The sequence below is a fragment of the Ailuropoda melanoleuca genome, chromosome 5, assembly GCF_002007445.2.
Source record: "Ailuropoda melanoleuca isolate Jingjing chromosome 5, ASM200744v2, whole genome shotgun sequence".
NCBI lineage: Eukaryota > Metazoa > Chordata > Mammalia > Carnivora > Ursidae > Ailuropoda > Ailuropoda melanoleuca.
Window position 1 is genome coordinate 112,438,275 of NC_048222.1, and position 19,313 is coordinate 112,457,587.

At 37.9% G+C, this 19,313-nt stretch overlaps 1 protein-coding gene across 9 annotated transcripts in view; it reads left to right on the plus strand.

Moving 5' to 3' along the window:
- Positions 1-19,313, plus strand: part of INPP4B (inositol polyphosphate-4-phosphatase type II B) — a 753,420-nt gene that overhangs the window by 707,889 nt on the left and 26,218 nt on the right. The gene's annotated exons all lie outside the window — the stretch shown is intronic.

The window sequence follows — 19,313 nt, forward strand, 5'->3', positions numbered from 1 at the left end:
GGTCATCTCCTTCCTAAAATTATTTTCACATCACTCATCGTAAAGATGGGATGACACGGATACTTTAGAATAGAGAATTAATATTGTTACTCTGCCGACATTTAGAATGCTATGCCTGAAGTCATGTTTCTTGATTCATTTCCACAGTAATTAAATCTAAAGTCTAAGCCGTAATGGGAAGGAAAAAGTGTCTCATTCACAGTGTCTGTCAGCAAGGACACACGTTAATTAAAAAGTTAAACGAAATTGTCTCTTTGCTGCAAAGACTGGCTCAGAAGCACACCAGATAGCATGGGACAGGCTATTTCCAGAAAGGAATGTCCTGTGATTCTCTAGAGAGGGCTGCTTCTTATCTGGCATATCATTAGCTTTCCTGCTCCCCCCTTTTTTTTGGTGGCTGCAGTCTTTCATGGGGAAGTGGACGTTTGCCTGCGCTTGCCCTATGCCTGCGTGCTTTCCCCACTACATGAGCCCTCTCTCCTTCCCCATTTCATGTCGCTTGGCATTTTCATTGTTCAGTGGAGTTCTATCATGATTTTTTGATAAATGTATGAGGATGTCTTAGAGGCCTGACATGAACATCTCAGCCATATAAAACGCATTTGGTTGATAGAAAAAATTCTTTTAAAAATAATCTCTCGGCACTAATAGGAAGAATTCAGAATCTGAAGCAGAAATCTTCTAATGTGGAGAAAAATAATACAGATGTCACTATGGTTGGAACAAAGGTACTAGGTGGGCAGAGCAGGAACACATGATATTGTAGGCCAGATACACTGGCCTCAATGATTCAACAAACATGAATTATCTGGAGGATGTAATTGTTGTTTGTTTAAGGCAGAAATAAAAGAGGACTCTTTAATTAGAAAGGTAATTCTTTCAAATTGGTAAATAAAAGGTGTATGTATCATATACGTGTTAAAATATAAAACCAGATAGTGTGGTATTGCATAAAGGTTGTATAGAATCTACATTATATATGTAACATACTTGCTCATGACATAACATTAACAGGGTTCATTTTTGGATTGTTAAACAGTGTAAGGTCTAAAAATTTTAATCTAAAAACACTGAAGAGCTTAACTTCCATACCATCACTTCTCTGGGGAATCTATATATACTTGTATTTATATATATATTTTTTTATAAATTTCAAATCTGTCAAATTTATCATTTGGTTTTTTGAATGTATGAGAGCTGTGTGAGTCTCTGAGGGCTTGTGTGTGTGTGTGTGTGTGTGTGTGTGTGTGTGCATGTGTTTAAGGGAAATAAGATATGTCCTTTCCTTTAATAACTGCCATAATTTCCTTCTTTGAATAGTCTGTATTACAGTCCAAGCCCATTGGTTTATAAGTTCTGGCAACATACCGTAAATGAGAGTATAGAGTTTGGGAGCCAGCTTACCTGAATTTTAATGCAGCTTATATGCCACTTACTAGCCATGAGCAAGGATTTCTTTCTTTCTTTTTTTTTTTTTTAAGATTTTATTTATTTATTTGAAAGAGAAAAAGAACAAGGGGTTGCAGAGAGAGAGGGAGAAGCAGACTCTCTGCTAAGCAGGAAGCCCGATGTGGGACTCGATCCCAGGACCCTGAGATCATGACCTGAGACAAATGCAGATGGTTAACCAACTGAGCCACACAGGGGTCCCACCTATGAGCAAGTTAATGTCTTACTGCCTCCTAGTGCCTAAGGCAAGTTAGTCAACCTCTTGATGCCTCAGTTTCCTCATCTGTAAAACAGATGTGATAATAGTAGCTCTTCTTAGGAATGTCTTGAGGATTAAATGAATTGATATGTGTTAAGTGATTACACAGTGATTACTGTATAATATTCATTAAGTAGATAAAAAATAAATATCAAGGGTCATGATGTTAACATTCTGATCTTCCAGGTACAGTAAAATCTAGTCAACTACAATCCCTATAATCTTTGTGAATATGTTATGACAAGTTTGACTCGGATACCATATATTAAAATAAAGTCTACTGCCAATTCTTATAAATAAGGTTTCAAATGCAATGCTTTATCTATTCAAGAAAATAGTTCCTTAAGTTCTGTCTTAAAGTGTGTGTGTGTTTACAAATGCTGTGCTAATTATGGATGGATTGTATTCATTAAAGTAAGCCTGGATAGGCTTCTTGTAAGTATTTTTTATGTTAATGTGTATTATTGTTTGGCCTTAGAATTTGAGTCATAGATTTGAGATCAAAGAGTCACTCTAGAAATCTAGTCAAATCTGCTTTACTTTATAAACAATGAAACTGAGCTCTAGAATGTTTTGGCAAAGACTGTTCAGACAAAAAGTATTAGAGCCAGCACTGGAACATAGCTGACCTTCTTATATTTTAATGTTATTTTCTTTGTACCAAATGAAACAAAATACTATTACTTAAAATTATTTGGTAATGTATTTGACTCCTTGAAAGCTGTTACTTAAAATACAGTTGACCCTTGAACAACACAGGTTTGAACTGCGTGGGTCTACTTACATGTGGATTTTTTTTTTTAATAAACACAGTACAGTACTGTAAATGTACTTTATCTTCTTACGATTTTCCTTATAATATTTTCTTTTCCCTAGCTTACTTTATTGTAAAAGTGCAGTATATAATACATATAACATACAAAATATGTGTTACTCAATGTTTTTGTTATCAGTAAGGCTTTCTGTCAACAGTAGGCTATTACTAGTTAAGTTTTGGGGGACTCAAACGTTATACATGGATTTTTGACTGTGCTCCTGACCCTGTGTTGTTCAAAGGTCCAGTGTATTATATAAGTCATATAAGTCATAAAAAACATGTGCTTTGCGAAATTCGAGACTGTGTGTAAGACTAGAGAAATCTGCCCAAATCCTGAGACCTTGAAGAGCAGACTCTAGTTCTGGAATATCAACTATTTAATTTTAACCTTGTCCATTATGTCCACCATTCTGTTGGGACATTGAGCACAGTGTCTGGTCCACAGTGAAACACATATAAATAGGGGTTGAATACATGAAGAACAGCCCAAATAGGAAATCATTCTGCTGCCTTCTGTTTTTTACAACCACGTAACAATTTTGTCTTTTTTTTTAATTATGTTGTCAATTATATTCGAGATAGTAATTTGGTTCTGACTTTTTTGTCTAAGCCTTGTTTCCTGGGGTTGCACTTAGGTGTCTGTAGTCTAGAGGTCAATTATAAGACAGAGGTTGTGCTCCAACAACTCAATCCAATAAAGCTTCCAACCCCTTTTGATGTGGATGGTGGATTGTGAACATACTCAGAGCTCAGGAGTTTTCAAACCTGCTCTGCCTTTTATTTCCACCAGACCTGTTAGGTCCTCCTAGTTGGCCAGGATGTGTGAAAGTTTATCTGAACCCTCCATGGCTCTCTCATTTTCAGGATCTCTGGTTAGATGAACAGCTAGTTGTCCGGGGGTGGCCCCTGGGGGGACTGCTATCTCAGGCTAGCCAAGAGGTTGACTGTCAGCATCCGTTTGTCTGCAAGAGCGCTGCCGTTTCGGACAATGCTTGGGAGTGGCATTTTCCGCTGTCCACATTCAGTGCAGACCGGCGCACCGCCAGCCCACCCGAGTAGAACTTGAGCTGAGAGGGGCAGGAAGACCACACACTTCCCCTCCTCTTACCCACTGTCGGCAGTTTTCCAAGAAGCAACAGTTCTCAGCTTGTTGTTTGATTTTTGTTGATTACCAGGGTCCTGAAATGGTTGTTTTGACAGTATTTCCCATTCTCACAGGTTTTCTGGAGAAAGAGGATTTGTAGAACTCCTTGGTCTGCCGTCAAGGGAATTCCACCCTCAGACAGTGGCTTTAAAATGCACCTCAGACTGCTTCTGGGGCTTTTAAAAACTATCTTTGGACCCCATATGGTTTATAATTGGGAAGATCTGAGGTGGATTCAGGGATCTAAATTTTCAAAGAATTTTAGTAATATTTTGGGACACAACCTCGGATTTAAAAACATCAGTGTTTTAAAGGACTTTGACTTTTATGCTTTGGAAAATATTGGTTTTTTACTTTATTTAACATCAGTTGCAGTTTATTTTACCTTTGAATTATTCTAACCACCTTTCAGGCTATTTGCTCTGGATTTTTTTAAAGTTCACCAAGGTTATAATATTATTGCTGTTTTTTTGGTTTTACTTCTTCCTTATCTATATTAAATTTTTCTATTGCATTGTGCTTCTCTCTGTCAGTTTCAGATTATTTATGGATAAATAGAATGTAAGTGATAAAGAGAAATAAATAAACCTTCATTTGGGTGCTTAGTCAGAAATTCCCTCGGCATAATAAGCCACAAGAGAGCAGGTATTTTTGTTCTCTTTTGTCCATTGCTGTCTTCCCAGTACTTAGAACATGCCTAATGATAGTAGGTTCTCGATAAATATTCAGTGAATGGGTAGATGAATGAATAACACGGGTTTCTAAAATCTTCAGGTCATCTATATTAGGAAGTTTTGTGCATACATAGGCATTTAGAATTAAACATGAAAATATTACTCAGTTGTGACATATTTATCAGCCAAAGTTCCAGAAGATGAAATTGAAAGCTTTGGAGAGGTTATGATACCAATTCAAAAACACACAGGCCACAAAAAACCTCTCTTAACTCATTGTCTGAATCCACCCTTTGTACTGTTTTCAGAAATTTCATTCACTCTTTTCCTACATAGCCAGTATCACCCACAGGGGCACACTCCTGCTGCGTGCCTCTGGTTAGGGTCTGCTTGACTGAAGTAACAGAAGGACCTCTTCAGATGAGCAAGTTAGCAGAGTAACTGGGGAGACCTGGCTCTCTAAGGAACTCTTAGTAGTTGCCTCTATTGCAAGAGCAAAACAATGATTCTCAGCCTCCTTAGAAACCCCGGGCGGGTTCAGGGTTGAATGGCAGGAGTGCCTCCCCAAACCAGCTTCGGGATGGAGACCAGGTGGAGAACCATTTGACTGAAGTAGACCTCATTTAAACCTGCTGCCCTTCAGTAACTTATCTCAATGGCTTTGTGGTAAGACTATTAGCCTGGTATATCTATCCTTTCCTTGAGTTTTGAAGTGTATGTGTATTGACGAATGGGCCCTTGAACCTGTGTAGTGGAAATTTACAAAATGGTGGCCACGTAATTGGCAGATTTTTTTAAAAAAGGGGATAATGCAGTATGAGCTCTCAGTTTGGGTTATGGACTCTCCATTGATGCTAAGAGCCATTTTGTCCCAGTGCATTTAGGGGAAGCATTTTTAGTAAGGATTTTTAAGCCTATATTTCATTAATAGACAATTAGGAATGGATTTTAAAATACAAAATTCGACTGGATTATAAAATGTCATGCTTTACCAAAAATGATTGTGTTGGGAAATTTAATAGCCACTGAAAAGTACGTGAAGATGAAAATGCCAATGTGTCTTATTTCCCTTAAGAGGAACACCGGAATTACGTGTCCACAGTGTAACAGTGTGACACCATATTGCTCAGTTATCTGTAACTTTTATTTTCCTTATGTTACATCACTCTGCAATCTGTCATTCTATAATGGCCCCTGAAAATTAAGATAGTTGATATACCATTAGTAAGATTAATCAGGGTTCATTTCAGTGTACAACCTATTTGTTGCCCTTGAGATACAAGGCTTTAATCGCTCTATTTTAGTAAATATTGAATGCATAAGAGAAAGACTAAAAGGCCCATCAGACTTACTGAGTTTTATCTTGTTGAATGTCATATTCTCAACGTGTTGCACCTGAAATTTATTTTGTTTTTATTTCATAACTGACGAAATGTTCTGCCTTATAAATAAGTGCCCCTTAACCCATTGATGGCAGTAAAGGTTTTGTTTCTCCTGGCTTACTCCTATGTGGGCTTTCCTTTAGAGTCACGTAGTTCATTTGTGTTAAATAGAAAACTTCACTTCTTCTTTTCTTTGTCTTGTTTTCACTTCATCTTATTTTTCTTTACTTTGGTTTGATTGTACCAGTCAGAGAAAGGCTGCTAGTATTTCATATTCTTTGCTATTTCAGATATTAAAGTGAATAATAAGCACTGTAGGCAGAGGTAATTGAAGCTTTCAGTTATCTCCCGACTACCCGAAAGGGCTGTGTTTGTGTAGAGCAACGTAAGCAGGAACAGTTTTCCATGAGCACCAAGTGTTCTCTCTTCCCTGGAGAACTTCAGTGGTGTATTTGCTGTGTTCCTTCAGCCCGTATCTGTGACGAATAACAGCAATAAGCCCAGATGGAGTCACCGTCGTCGTAGGGCTGCTAATAGTTATGTGAACACTGTGATCCCATTAGGGTGTTTTTGCTTCAGTTTACCGTAAGGTGAAAGATAGTGACAAAGAATACATTTTTTAAAAAATCCTGTTGGAGCAAGTATCCTTTAACAAAATATCCACAGATGAACCACCGAAAGGGAACTGACCTTATTAGGGAAATCAGAGCATAACCTACAGAAAAACTTTCAACTTCCTGAATAAAATGTATGTGCTGATTTTAGCTAATCTTCTTCATACATATATTGTGTGGTCTATTATTTTGATTCTAAAGAAGTCATGATTTTGAGGTCTAGTTCTTCTTCCTAATTTGTTTTGTGTAAAATGTTTTCTACTGCTAGTGGCGTGAGATCCTGTGCTTGTTGTCCAGAGCACCTGCCAGGTTTGCGCACACCTTCCCAAATAAGTCACTTCTCTCAGTTCTTGAAATGATTACCCGAGGGCATAGAGTTATAAGCGTATGGAATATAGGTGTTTTTTTTTTTATTCATTTAATGGAAACAAATACAAATGAATTTAATTGAAATGTATTTAACTTCTGCCACAAACATGAGTTTTTAAAGTCAAGAAGATCTGGGGTAGAATCCTTATTCTAACACTCATTGTCTGTACATCTTTGGACAAATTAATCTCCAGGCCTCAGTTTGCTCATCTGCAATGTAGGAGTAACGATCTCTCTGTTCTGCGGTTGTTGTGTCAAATGAGATCACCGGCTGAGAGTCTCTGTGGCCCAGTGGTATCAGGTGGTCTGCTTGCTCTCCCGCTCACCACCTGCCCTGCCTGTTCTTCCTTAGCCCATGTTTCTCCTCCATGCCTCCTCTGATACGCCTGAAATTGAGGAGTTTCCCTGGTCTTCAAGGTCTTAGAAGAAAAGCCCCAAGAGTAATACTTGGTTTCTAAAAGGCCAAAACTCTCTCTCAGTGACTAGGGACTAGACGGTTTGGAAATCTTGCGAGAAACTTGCCAATGGTATCAAGGGAATCTAGGAGCAACCAAGCCTGGAAGAGAGGGTTAGTGACCATATGCCGTCCTGGACAGCAGCACTTCAGCACTCAAGGAGTAGAATTTGCACGTGTCTGACCGCGAATGCGCAAAGACTTCACTAGTGATTTAGGATATCCAGTAAACAACAAGCCAAGAGCCCCACCTCAGGAGATGGTCCGGGCAAAGGTGTCAGTAACAGAAGTATGCCATCATCATAGTCAGTCAAAAGTAAACATTTATTGAATATCTTCTACGGCAGAATACCATGCTAAACAAAGGGCAGAAGGCATTTGTAATAAGAATGGGAGCTAGTAATCAATGAGTTCTTGCCATGCATTAAGAGCTATATTAAACGTTCTATATGAGGAACCTCTGTTAATGCCCAGGGGGAAAGTATGAGATAGAGGAGGCCACATGCCTAAAACTTCTATTACCGGAGCGGATCAGGAGAAAAAGGAATCACTGTGGGCGGGGGTGGTCCTGGCGGAGGTAGGATTTTAACTGTATCTTGAGGATGAATATGATTTAGGGAAGCTGCAAGGAGGAGTTAGGAGTTCTTGACCAGAAATATCTAAGTGGGTGAACTAAGGGTTCTGTTTGTGAATTCATCACATTTGTTGAGTGTATTTATGTAAACCGTCGCGTATGGCACATCCAACAGCCCGTTGTCTTCAGCAGGTATCATGCTTGTTTATTTTATTTTTCAAGATCCACATTCATACATAGGTCTAGTCCTCTCCTTTAACATAGTATTCCCTCATATGAATAGACCACACTTTATCTATTCCCCTACTGAATTTTAGGTTGTCTCTGATATTTTGCTATTACAAGCAACAGGACAGTAGCCTTATTCGTGAGTAGATACATGAACACAAGTATGAGAATTTCTCCAGTATAATAAACATAAAAGTGAAATGGGTGGTAAGGTATTTATATTTTCAATTCTACTAGATGTTACCAGATTGCTCTTCAAAATAGCTATACTATTTATATCCCTCAACCCATGCACCTGTGTTCCCATTTTCCACATGCCCAAATATGTGCACTATTCAGGTTTTTACCAATGAGTGAAAAGTGGTATCGATTTAATTTGTTTTTTCCTGATGATAAGTGATATTGAAAATCTTTCTAAACATTGATTGGCCATCTGTGTTTCCATTTCCAGCATCTCATTTTTATTATGTTTCATATATTGGAGGTTTGCATATAATATCAGTTAAGAAAGGGTTCTAACATATATAAACTGCTAATTTATCATATTTAAGTCAAGTTCTAGATAAGACAGCTTCAGGAGTGATAGTTTTTAAAAATATTTTTATTTGTTTTGTTTATTTTTTTTTCTCAAAAAATAAAAGCACAGTGGAGTAGACCAGACTTTTAGGTTTGGACAGAGAAATGGAGTGTTTTGATAGGAGCCTGTGACATGATACAGACATTTTAGCGCTCCATTTTAGACAAGGGATGGAGACTTCCAGCTGAGACATGTGAACACACACACACACACACACACACACACACACACACACACACAGAGAGATAATAAAGAAGGTGATTGATGCTTTTTTACTTGGAAAATGAGGTGTAACAGGAACTAGCCCCAGAAGGGGCTTGTTTTCCTTTAAAAAGCCAGAGATGCAGGTGGTCCAGGTGAAACCACGTCATTCAGATGTGCCAACGTCTAGAAAGTCTGTTTCTGCTGCTGGAAAGTTGAGATGCAAGAAGAGAGGAAGTGAGGAAGTGAGTGTGTATAGCCACATATTGCTGAACCTGAGAGAAACAACTCAAAATTAAACATGTGGATATAAAACAGATATCACTGTTCTATCTCAGACCTTGCTTGCTTTTAAAGTTGACTGATTTGTTGGGGCATTTAGTTCCCATATAATAATGCTTCCCAAATCTCAGTCAGTTATTAGGTGGTTACCTAATAATTTTTTTCCATGAGTGTCACTTGAACAATCATTACCTTCAGCCTTGTCCTAAGCAATGATATTCATGAATTCATGCACTTGATGTGCCTGTTAATGTTTGTCCGAACACCCATGAGAATAAATCCAAAACTGTTAAAATCAATGTATCATCAGTGTACTGTGTAGAAATTCTTGCCTTCATCAGAGTGTTTAGTTTACTTGGGTAAATACTGTCATAGAAAGGTTTCAGCCCTCCTTCTGACCTGAATTTTTCTTATAATGCTCCAGTCTTTAGCCCAGGAGAGCAAACTGAAAGTCTATGTTGGCCACTGTCTAATAAAAAACTAAACTGGGAGTAAATAGGTTTATGGAAAAGCAGTCAAAATACTGCAAACTTTTCTCCTGATCGGAAGATCACAGATGACAGAAAAGTTCAAATGTCCAGTGTAATACTCATTTATGCCCGAGGATAATGGTCTCAAGTCCTATGAGCAAAAATATATTATGGGCAATTACATCCCAATCGCTCCCATTCATTGAGTCTATCAAGATTCATATGAGTGTGAATGACATCATTACAGGGATCAAGAGGGTAATTTATAAAGCATATCATTTGGAAAATTGGTAGTTTATTATAGTAAAAAAAAAATCACACGTGGTATTTCTCAAGTATCACAGCATTGTTTTGGCAGGGTAGTTGCTCTGAATTCTCTAAAATCTAAGAATTAAGCCAGCTTGGTGAAGAGTAGTGAGTGTAGTTCAGTGGTTAAAAGGAAGAACTTTGGGGATAGACGGCCTGGTTCTCCACCTCTTGGCAGTAAGAAGGAAATCCTCCAAAACTCTGGGTTCTGCATGTGTAAAGTGAAACAATGTATATGAAGAAATGGGTAACAGGAATATCAGGGAAGTGCTTGATAAAGTTTAACTCTTACAGTGTTGATTTCCCCAGCATCTTCATCTCACAGGGCTGTTGTGAGGTTTAAATTAAATAATGATCATCGAAGCACTTAATAGAGTACTTGTTACATAGTAAAGATCAGTAAAAAGTAAATACTCTACGGCTGTTACTGAGGTAGCGATTGTCACTGGTACTATGCTATCGCCACCCCCTTCTTCGTCATCATGGTGTCTCATCAAATTGTTGTACTAAACTGTGCATTGGTATGATTCCTCAGACCACACCGAGGAAGGTAAAAGAAACAGCTCTTGCAATTACTCATACTGTCTATGCCCTGATTCTCAAAGAGTGGTTCCCAGGCCAGCAGCATCGGCATCCCNGTCATGGTGTCTCATCAAATTGTTTGTACTAAACTGTGCATTGGTATGATTCCTCAGACCACACCGAGGAAGGTAAAAGAAACAGCCCTTGCAATTACTCATACTGTCTATGCCCTGATTCTCAAAGAGTGGTTCCCAGGCCAGCAGCATCGGCATCCCCCAAGAACGTGTTGGAAATCCAGATTCTCAGGCCTCACCCCAGCCCTACTGGATCAGAAATGGTAGGCGTGGGGCCCAGCAATCAGTTCTTTAACAAAATCTCCAGGTGACTGAGATGCATACTTAGGTTTCATAACCTCTGACCTAGTGTAAGGATAGTATTACATTGTTAACAGTTTTACTGAGCTAAAATTCACATACACCTACCATACCATACCATACCATACCATACCATACCATACCATACCATAAAATACATCCACTTAGGGGTGAAGGGGAGTGAGAGGTATAGAATCAATTACTCATGGGGATAAAAGATACGGCATAGGGAATCTAATCAGTGATTTTGTAATAGCGTGGTACGGTGACAGAGGGTCGCTGCGCTGGTGGTGAGCACAGCCTAACAGAGACAGTTGTCAAACCACTACATTTTACCCCTGAAACAGGTAACATTGCGTTGCAGCCATACTTCAATTAAAAAAAAGAATACCCCATGAAACATTTGAGATATGTTTATATCAAAAACTTGCTTCTTGTTTATCTGAAGTTTAAAAAGAAAAAATTCACCCACTTAAAATGTACAATTCAGTAGATTTTAGTATATTCACAAAGTTGTACAACCATCATCCCAATCTAAATTTAGAAAATGTCCATCACTTGGCTATTCTAGACATTTCACATGAATAGAATGCTAGTATATGTGGTCTTTTGTGAATGACTTCTTTGACTTAGCATACTGCTTTCAAAGTTCATCTAAGTTGCAGGCATTTTTCATTACCTTGTAAAGTTCCCTCTCTGTGAATAGTCTTTGCATTCATTTCTACAGCATTACCATTAGGCTTGTTTATGATTCTCCGGAACAACCCGAATACGTGTGTGCATTTATGTATGGGGGTGGGGTAGCTGGATGTGATTGTGTGTGCAGGAGTTTCAGTTTTGTGATTTCCCTTTTGTAGAGACTCCTAAAAAGCTCGTAGCCGATTCTGTGCTCCATCTACTAGAAATGGATAGCATGCTTTAATGGGACTTTTAAAAAAATATAGTGGCCTCATTCCTAATTTCTTTTTATGATATAACCCTTGCACTTACTGTTTCTTTACCACTTTTCATTCTTGATATCTTACTGAATTTTATGTATCCATTTAAACTGCCTTAAATTCTTTTTAAAACAAGGCAGGATTTAAATACTAAGAATAAAACCACATAAAGCATCCCCTCTGTCCTAAGCTAAAGACTTCCTAAATCTATACTTAAGACTTGTCAAATCAACTTGAATAATACTGACTTATAGTTTTTTCAAACTGCAAAAAAAAAAAAAAATCAGTGTCTTACATTTGAATTTATGTGTTTTCAAAGTGATATCTGTCCACTTAACTATTTGAGGAAATAATAGCATTGTATTTTTATATGCTTCAGAGTTTGCAAATCACTTTGACTGCTCTTTTGCTCTGGAAAATAGGAATACAATAGATATCATCCTTTGTTCAGCTTCTGTTCCATAATTTAATTTTATAACATGAATTCAGAGATGGAATGTTTATAATAGATCGTTTTATTTGATTTTGTGATAAAGTTTTTTTTTTCCCTTGGAAAGATAGAACAGAAGTGAGAAAAAGGCATATTAGAGCTGTCAAGAGAGATTATTTTTGCCAGAAAAGAAGAGGCAAATGCCTTCCTCTTCATGAGAACGAACTGATTTTATAGCAGCTGTTCTTGAAATAGATACATATATTGAAAACTCCACCGTCTCTAGTCGAAGAAAGAAGGAAGGAAGGAAGGAAGGAAGGAAGGAAGGAAAGAAAGAAAGAAAGAAAGAAAGAAAGAAAGAAAGAAAGAAAGAAAGAAACATTTTTCCAATAAGGTAACAAAACCTCCCATACCTGTATGTGAGGTACGTATGATTAAATATCACATGGTCATGAAGTCAGAAGCAACAGAGGCAGCTGTGTGGTGCCATCCTGGGTCCAGCTTGACCACGTGAGCAATGCGTGGCTGGCAGCCTCTGGAAAGCCCAAACTCTGGCAAACGTTTGCTGAGTTTAATCTTTTTTTCCTCTGTGGTTTGACTTCATAAATACAATTTTATTGTGCACGTTAATAAGTTAAAAGTTCCTAGTGAATTGTGTGGTTCCCGAACAGACAGGAGAGACTGTCCATAATTGAAAATTAATTCTAAATAATGGTGCTTTATTTGGGGATTAAATACATCTATTTTTAGCAAATAATATGGTTTGATATTCGTGTAGTCAGTTATAATCTCCCCCAAATGCAATCCTTTAAGTTCTTTTATAAATTTAAACTTTACGTTATGCAGACCATATGGAAAATAGAAATTGTTTTCCATTTCTATTTCTGCCAAGTAAAAGAAAGTCAGGTTCTTTTGCAGTCTGCTTTATATAGTTTTAGCATAAATGTGTGGATGTTTGTTTTGCCACCTTTGCCCACACCCCTCGAAGAACAAAAGAAGGGTGTGCTCTCTTGGGATAGCCGCTGGGAATGAAAAGAAAATGAAAAAATATTAAGTTTTTTTATAAGTCTTCAGAATTTGGGGATGTTGGCGTATTAGTGCTAATTAAAAAAATCAGTTTATGTGTATTTTACGAAGTTTAACTTTAGTTTGAAAGTTACCAACTGCCTTTTGAATATCTTGTTCTCGAGCTAAATGTCAAAATGGTATTAGTACATGTTGCCAATATATTGCTAAACTCGGCTAATTTCCTCCTGGAGTTTCGTTCATAATGGAAGCAAAATTTTGGTTTAACTAATTTGATCACATTGAGAAAAAGGAAAACTGAAAGAATCTTGAAAGACTCTGAAACCATGTGTGTGGAGGGTAGGAGGGAAAAAGAAGTTCTCTCATTTTTATGGGGTTTGATGAGGTAAAGGCATGCTTCAACTTTCATTTCTATGAAATTCTTCCTGTTTCTCGTGGCGGGGACCCCTTGGCCAGGGTGAATGGGGAGGGTCTTAAGGCAGGCAGGCAGGCAGGCAGGCAGGGCTCTCTCTCCCTTACAGAGGCAAGCCTTCTGCAGATCATCCAGAAATATTTTCCCCAGCAGCTAAAAGAGAAAGTTGCCACAAGGAAGACGGTATGCACTCCCCATAGATATTTATTCCTCCTTGAAGGAAAATGCTAGGCGATCTGATATTCTTGCCATGTCTCTGCAAATAAAGAGCGAGTCACCGTTGAAGCAGTGGTGCTATCCACTCATAGACTTCTTGCACCATTATCATCTCGTGGCCTTCTATCTCCATTGATGCCAAGATAGCTAAAGGCAAAATATAGTATTTTGACATAAGATAAATATTTTATTGAAACATCTGAACAAGTGTGGTTAACACTGATTTTTTCATTTCTGTCAGAATAGGGGTCTATAAATAGGCTTTTCCTGTTGAATCACGGTTGGGAGGGAAACTAGATATCTTCTGGCCCAACGCCTCACTGTGTTTTTATGTTAATGAATATGTGCCTAATAAAGTAATGATTTTTTAAATCTAGATATTGTTCTTACATTGATGCTAGCCCTTTAGCTAAGTTTCATGGGAGGATTGTCAAAGGAAGATTCTGCACCTGACATCTGCTCTGGTGGGGGGCAAGAACAGACATGCTACAGAATGGGCGGGCATTCCCTCTTTAGGTCTGAACTCAGAGAAGAGCTGCTTCTCAGAGAACAGCAAGAATTTATGCAGAATTACGGGAGCAAGGTTAGATCTGTGTGTTTGAGGAAATAGTGTAAAGCCACTTCAGAGAATAGTCTAAAGCCACTTTTTTTTTTTTACAAAATGAATTTTGCAGCCTTGCAGGACTTAGAATCCAAATAAAGTGACTGAAATGGAAAAGGGAATTACAATGAATCTTTTTAATGTTATTCTTTGACTTAATGTGAAGGCCTAACTACAAATAATAGGCAGAAATATACACACACACACACACACATATATATGTATGTATATGTATATATGTATGTATGTATATAAACATATACATAACATATATACACATAAATATAAGTACTATAACATATATATATATTATTTGTATGTTCATTTTGCTTAGACCTAATTTGATCTTGTTTGTAAATTACACCTCCATTCAGATGACCCAATCATTATGACTTGTGAGAGATGTGCTTATTCTTACACTACTATTTGGGCCACTAAGTTTAATATTTAGTAAAAAAAATTAATATGAAGTAAAAAAAAACATCCAACAGTGTGTATCTCATTAAAATGAGACGAATTAAAAAAAAAAGAATACCTGGACGCTGACACATCAACTTCCCCCAAAAATGCCAGGTGGATGACTTAGCTCATTATTTTCATGTGTTGGTGAAGGGCCACAAGCTTGACATACAGAATAAAATGTTATCTTTCAAGCCTTCATGCTATTCTCCTAAAAAATCACTTTTCAAGCTACTTCCATTTCTGTGCACTTGTAACTTTTCATATTAGTGGTATTTTAAGACTGCAGTATTTGAAAAGGACCTTCGAGATTGCCTAGTGACCCTGTCATCCAAGGCAGGAATTCTTTGTACAACCTCCCTGACAGATTGTCAGCTAACCTTTACCTCCACAGGCCCAGTAGCAGGGAGTCTGTTCTGTCCTGTGGTTGGACGGCTCTACATTTTATAAAACTTATCTTCATGCTAAGCTGACGTTTCACCCAATAACTTCCCGTTGTTAATCCACTCGTCTGTTTGGATCAACATAGAGTATGTCAGTATCTCCTTCCTTATGTCAGCCCTCAAGTGTGGGAAAATGGTCACTGTGTTCTGCTTAATGGTTTCACTCCCCTTACGATGTGAAAGTAGATACAATTCCTTCCGCCCTTCTTGAAAGATGCTACCACCATCTCTCAAAGCATTCTTTGTGTTTAATGCCCTTTATAAATAATTACAAGCAAAATTGCATTTTATGTTCTACATGTAACATGAAGAGCACAAAGTAAAATACGACCAAGGTCTGTATTTCCCTACTCTCTCCCTCCCTTCCTTCTTTCCTCCCTTCCTTTCCTTCTTTCCTTTCTTCCTTCTTTTCCCTTCCATTATAAAATGCTTACTGTATTTTTCTAGGCACTTTACAAACATGAACTCTCTTAAACCTTGTTTTAAACCCAATAGATTAAGCCTGTAATGAGGGTTAATCTCACAGAGAGCTTAAGTGACTTGCTCAAGTCTGCACAAATAGGAAGTGGTAGAATTGGGCCATCTTACTTCACGTCTGTGCTTCTAAGAGCCCAGGCTCTCTCTCTTGATCTATGTTCAATCTCTTTGTTCCTGGATCCATAAATTGTGTGACCCTTATAAAAGAACTTTGTCTCACTGCGTAATAAGTGGAAACATGGAGTACTTTGTCATATGCATTGCTGTCTAGGAAGGTTTCTCCCGGCTCTACTGAGATGATTAATATTTTGTAATGAAATATAAATGTATATATTTTTATCCTTGTCAGCCTTGCCCCTAAGAAAATAAGTACGATGGCCCCATTATATATTTTCTGGGCTTTAAGAAATGACTTTAAGAATTTTATGATAGAACATACTCTTAGCCTGTGATACCAAATTAATAGGTAATTTAAGAGCCCTGCAACCAAACATTTATGTAACTAAGTAAATAAGTCAATATTTTAAAAAGAGTTTCCATGGGGCACTTTCTCTGGGCATGGTGAAACACCTACACCAGAAAATCATGGAAGGTGAAGAACCAGAAATTAGTCATGTGTACATAGTGCGTAGCAACTCTAGGACCAGCCTGTGGCTGATTCTTAGACTAAACCAGACCACAAAGCCTTGACCAAGTTTGAAAATTGGCAAGAGACCGTTTATTTGTTCTTGGTTCAAGTTCACGTTGGTTCCCCGCTAAACAAGCAGTGCGATGACGTCAGAGAGAACTGGGTGCTGGTGAGCGGTTGCACTTAACCCAACGCCTGCTTTTTTCTCCTGAAGTCCCAAAACACAGGGATGGAAAAGTGAAGGGAGAGATTAAACCCCTGAGTAACTCTACGTTATGTCATCTTTGGGGCACCGCCATCTCTCCATCAGAGGTCTACTTACCACCACAGAAGTCAAACTTACAGCGTGATGATGACCTACTGTGCCCTTCTTTCTGCAACATGGGGCCTGCTTAGGTTGACCTTGGTTAACCATAATTATTTTTTTATTTAAAAAAATTTTTTTCCTAGTAATTATTTCTTTAAAAATATTTCATTCACCATAGGAATATATGGCTCTGAATATTCTCTTACCTCAAAGAAGGAAGCAATTTTTAGTGCACGTTATTTACCAAGAATCATGCTTCGTATTGAAATTGTATATATGGGGCGCCTGGGTGACTCAGTCAGTTAAGCTTCTGACTTGATTTAAGCTGAGGTCATGATCTCAGGGTTGTGAGATCCAGTCCCATGCGATCCAGTCCCGTGAACTCAGCATGGAGCCTGCTTGGGATTCTCTGCCTCCCTCACTCTCTGACCCTCCTCCCACCCCATTTGCACGCATGAATGCACTCTCTCTCTTTCTAAAAAAAAGAGAGAAAGGAAGGAAGGAAAGAAGGAAAGGAGGGAGGGAGGGAGAAAGGAAGGAAAGATACACGTATGAATATGATGTGTTCCTGGTCCTGAAGAAGCTCAAAGCTTATTGGGAGAGAATCACATACAAATAAATAATTACGGCTTAAGTTTTTCATGATATTATATATAAACTGCTTTGGGAAAGCTAGATAAGGGAGCAGTTAATTCCCACAGGTACTGTGGGGCACTGTTATGGCTGCAGAGAGAAGGTGACCTTAAGTTGGTATTATTACAAGATAGGTAAATTGAGAAAGAACACATTCCACCCACAAGAGACTTTGAAACTATTGGTTACTCTAGAAATTTCAGCATGTTTTGCTAGAGGCTAAGATTGGGATATAATGACAATAAATATTAAAAGGAGATCACTTTATCAAGTTATACTGTCTGAGAAAGCAATGGCCTTAAGAAAAACTAGAGAAGTGAGTATCCACCTTTAGGAGCCCGTATCCCTCCACAAACACACTGGTTTCCTAGGTGATTCTAACCGGCCTGCACTTTTCCCCTTTGTAACTGGTTTCATCAGACTGAGGCAGGCAAGACAGTATATTTGGGCTAGAAATCCGTGACACAATCAAAAACCTAATCTCTCCCATTAGTTTCAATTTTACTTGACCTCCTCTCAATACTCATAAACACCATTACTACTCAACCCAAATTAACCTCCACCCTTTATTCCTAGACTGAGGGAAAGCTGTGTTAGAACCAGATATCTTGCAACAGATAATCATAAGCTGATTCTGCCCAGGAGCCCTCCCTACTGGTTTTAATATGGGATTAAACTGTTTCAACATTATTGAAAATATGTTTCTGTAAAATAGAATTCCATTTTAGGGTTTGTATTTTTTTTTTAAATCTCAAACCTTTCTTGTCTTGAGTATTTCATCATAATTGCTAAGCAAGAGGAATATATGAATTCTGCAGTGCTTTAAACATAATATTGAACCGGAGAATATCCAGCCTTTTGTTCTATTATATGCCGTGGGAACAAAGAACAGATTGGATCTAAAATAGCTTCCTCAAAGATACTGTAAGGAAAAAAAGAGAAAAAAGGCACAATCTGAGAAATAACAGCGTAGTGATATAGTGATATTCATTTTAACATCATTAGTGAAAACGAGGGATTGTTTTTATTTGAGTCAGGCCAAAAATCAGAATTAGTCGTAATTTTCAAGTCAGTATAAACTGATTAAAGTATCAAATCGGTATATAAATAACTATTACTCTAAATCTCTCTTGTGCTAATGAACTTCTGATATTCACTAAGGCTAAGGCACAATCAACTTTAATCAAATGCCTTTATTTTTTGAGTAACTAGCATGGATATGGCCCAAGTGAGGGACACTGTCAGAGCAACGCTTGGCTCTCTTGAGGGGCCTTGACTCACATGGTATTTTATATACGATTCTTCAGTATAAGGCACATTAGGCACATAAAATATGTTCTTTGTCCTAAAATAACTCCAGTCTGGTAGGAGAGACAAGACATACACAAATAAAGAAAATGCAGGGCTGCGTGTGGTGAATGCCATCTGGTTCGATCCAGAAAGTACTCTAAGTGCTCACAGGAGGCCAAGAGACTCTGACGTTCACTTTGCCTGGAGCAGTGGAGCTGAGTCTTCAGGAATAAGGGACTGAAAAAAAAAACATATATAATATATATATATATGGTTTTTTTTTTAATTTCTATTAAGTCTTCGGCACCACAGATTCTAGAAATGTTCAATAAGAAGCAAAAAGAGCACTGCACAAGGGAAGAAGAAAGCAAATTTTGATATAATATAAGCATTGGTAATGGAATATTACCTGTTCTGGATTTTACGCCTTCATTTTTCTTGCTTGTGGCTAGGGAAGAATTTCCATTATCTGTATAACCAGGCAAATTTATTTCTGGTTTGGCTTAGGAGCCTTTGCTGATGTTCATTCCAGTACACACTGACCTCCTAATTTCAGGTACAACACTGGGATTACATGTGTCGGTTGTCTTTTACTTCTGGAATAGCTACTGAGACTTTACCTTTTTTGAATCCTAAATGGAAATAGATGAACTCAGCCAGTTACTCGAAAGAACCTTTGCTTTAGTTCTCACCTTCAATCACTAACCAATATTGGGAAGGAAGAATAATAAAGATTGTGTAAGTGGCAGTCAATGAA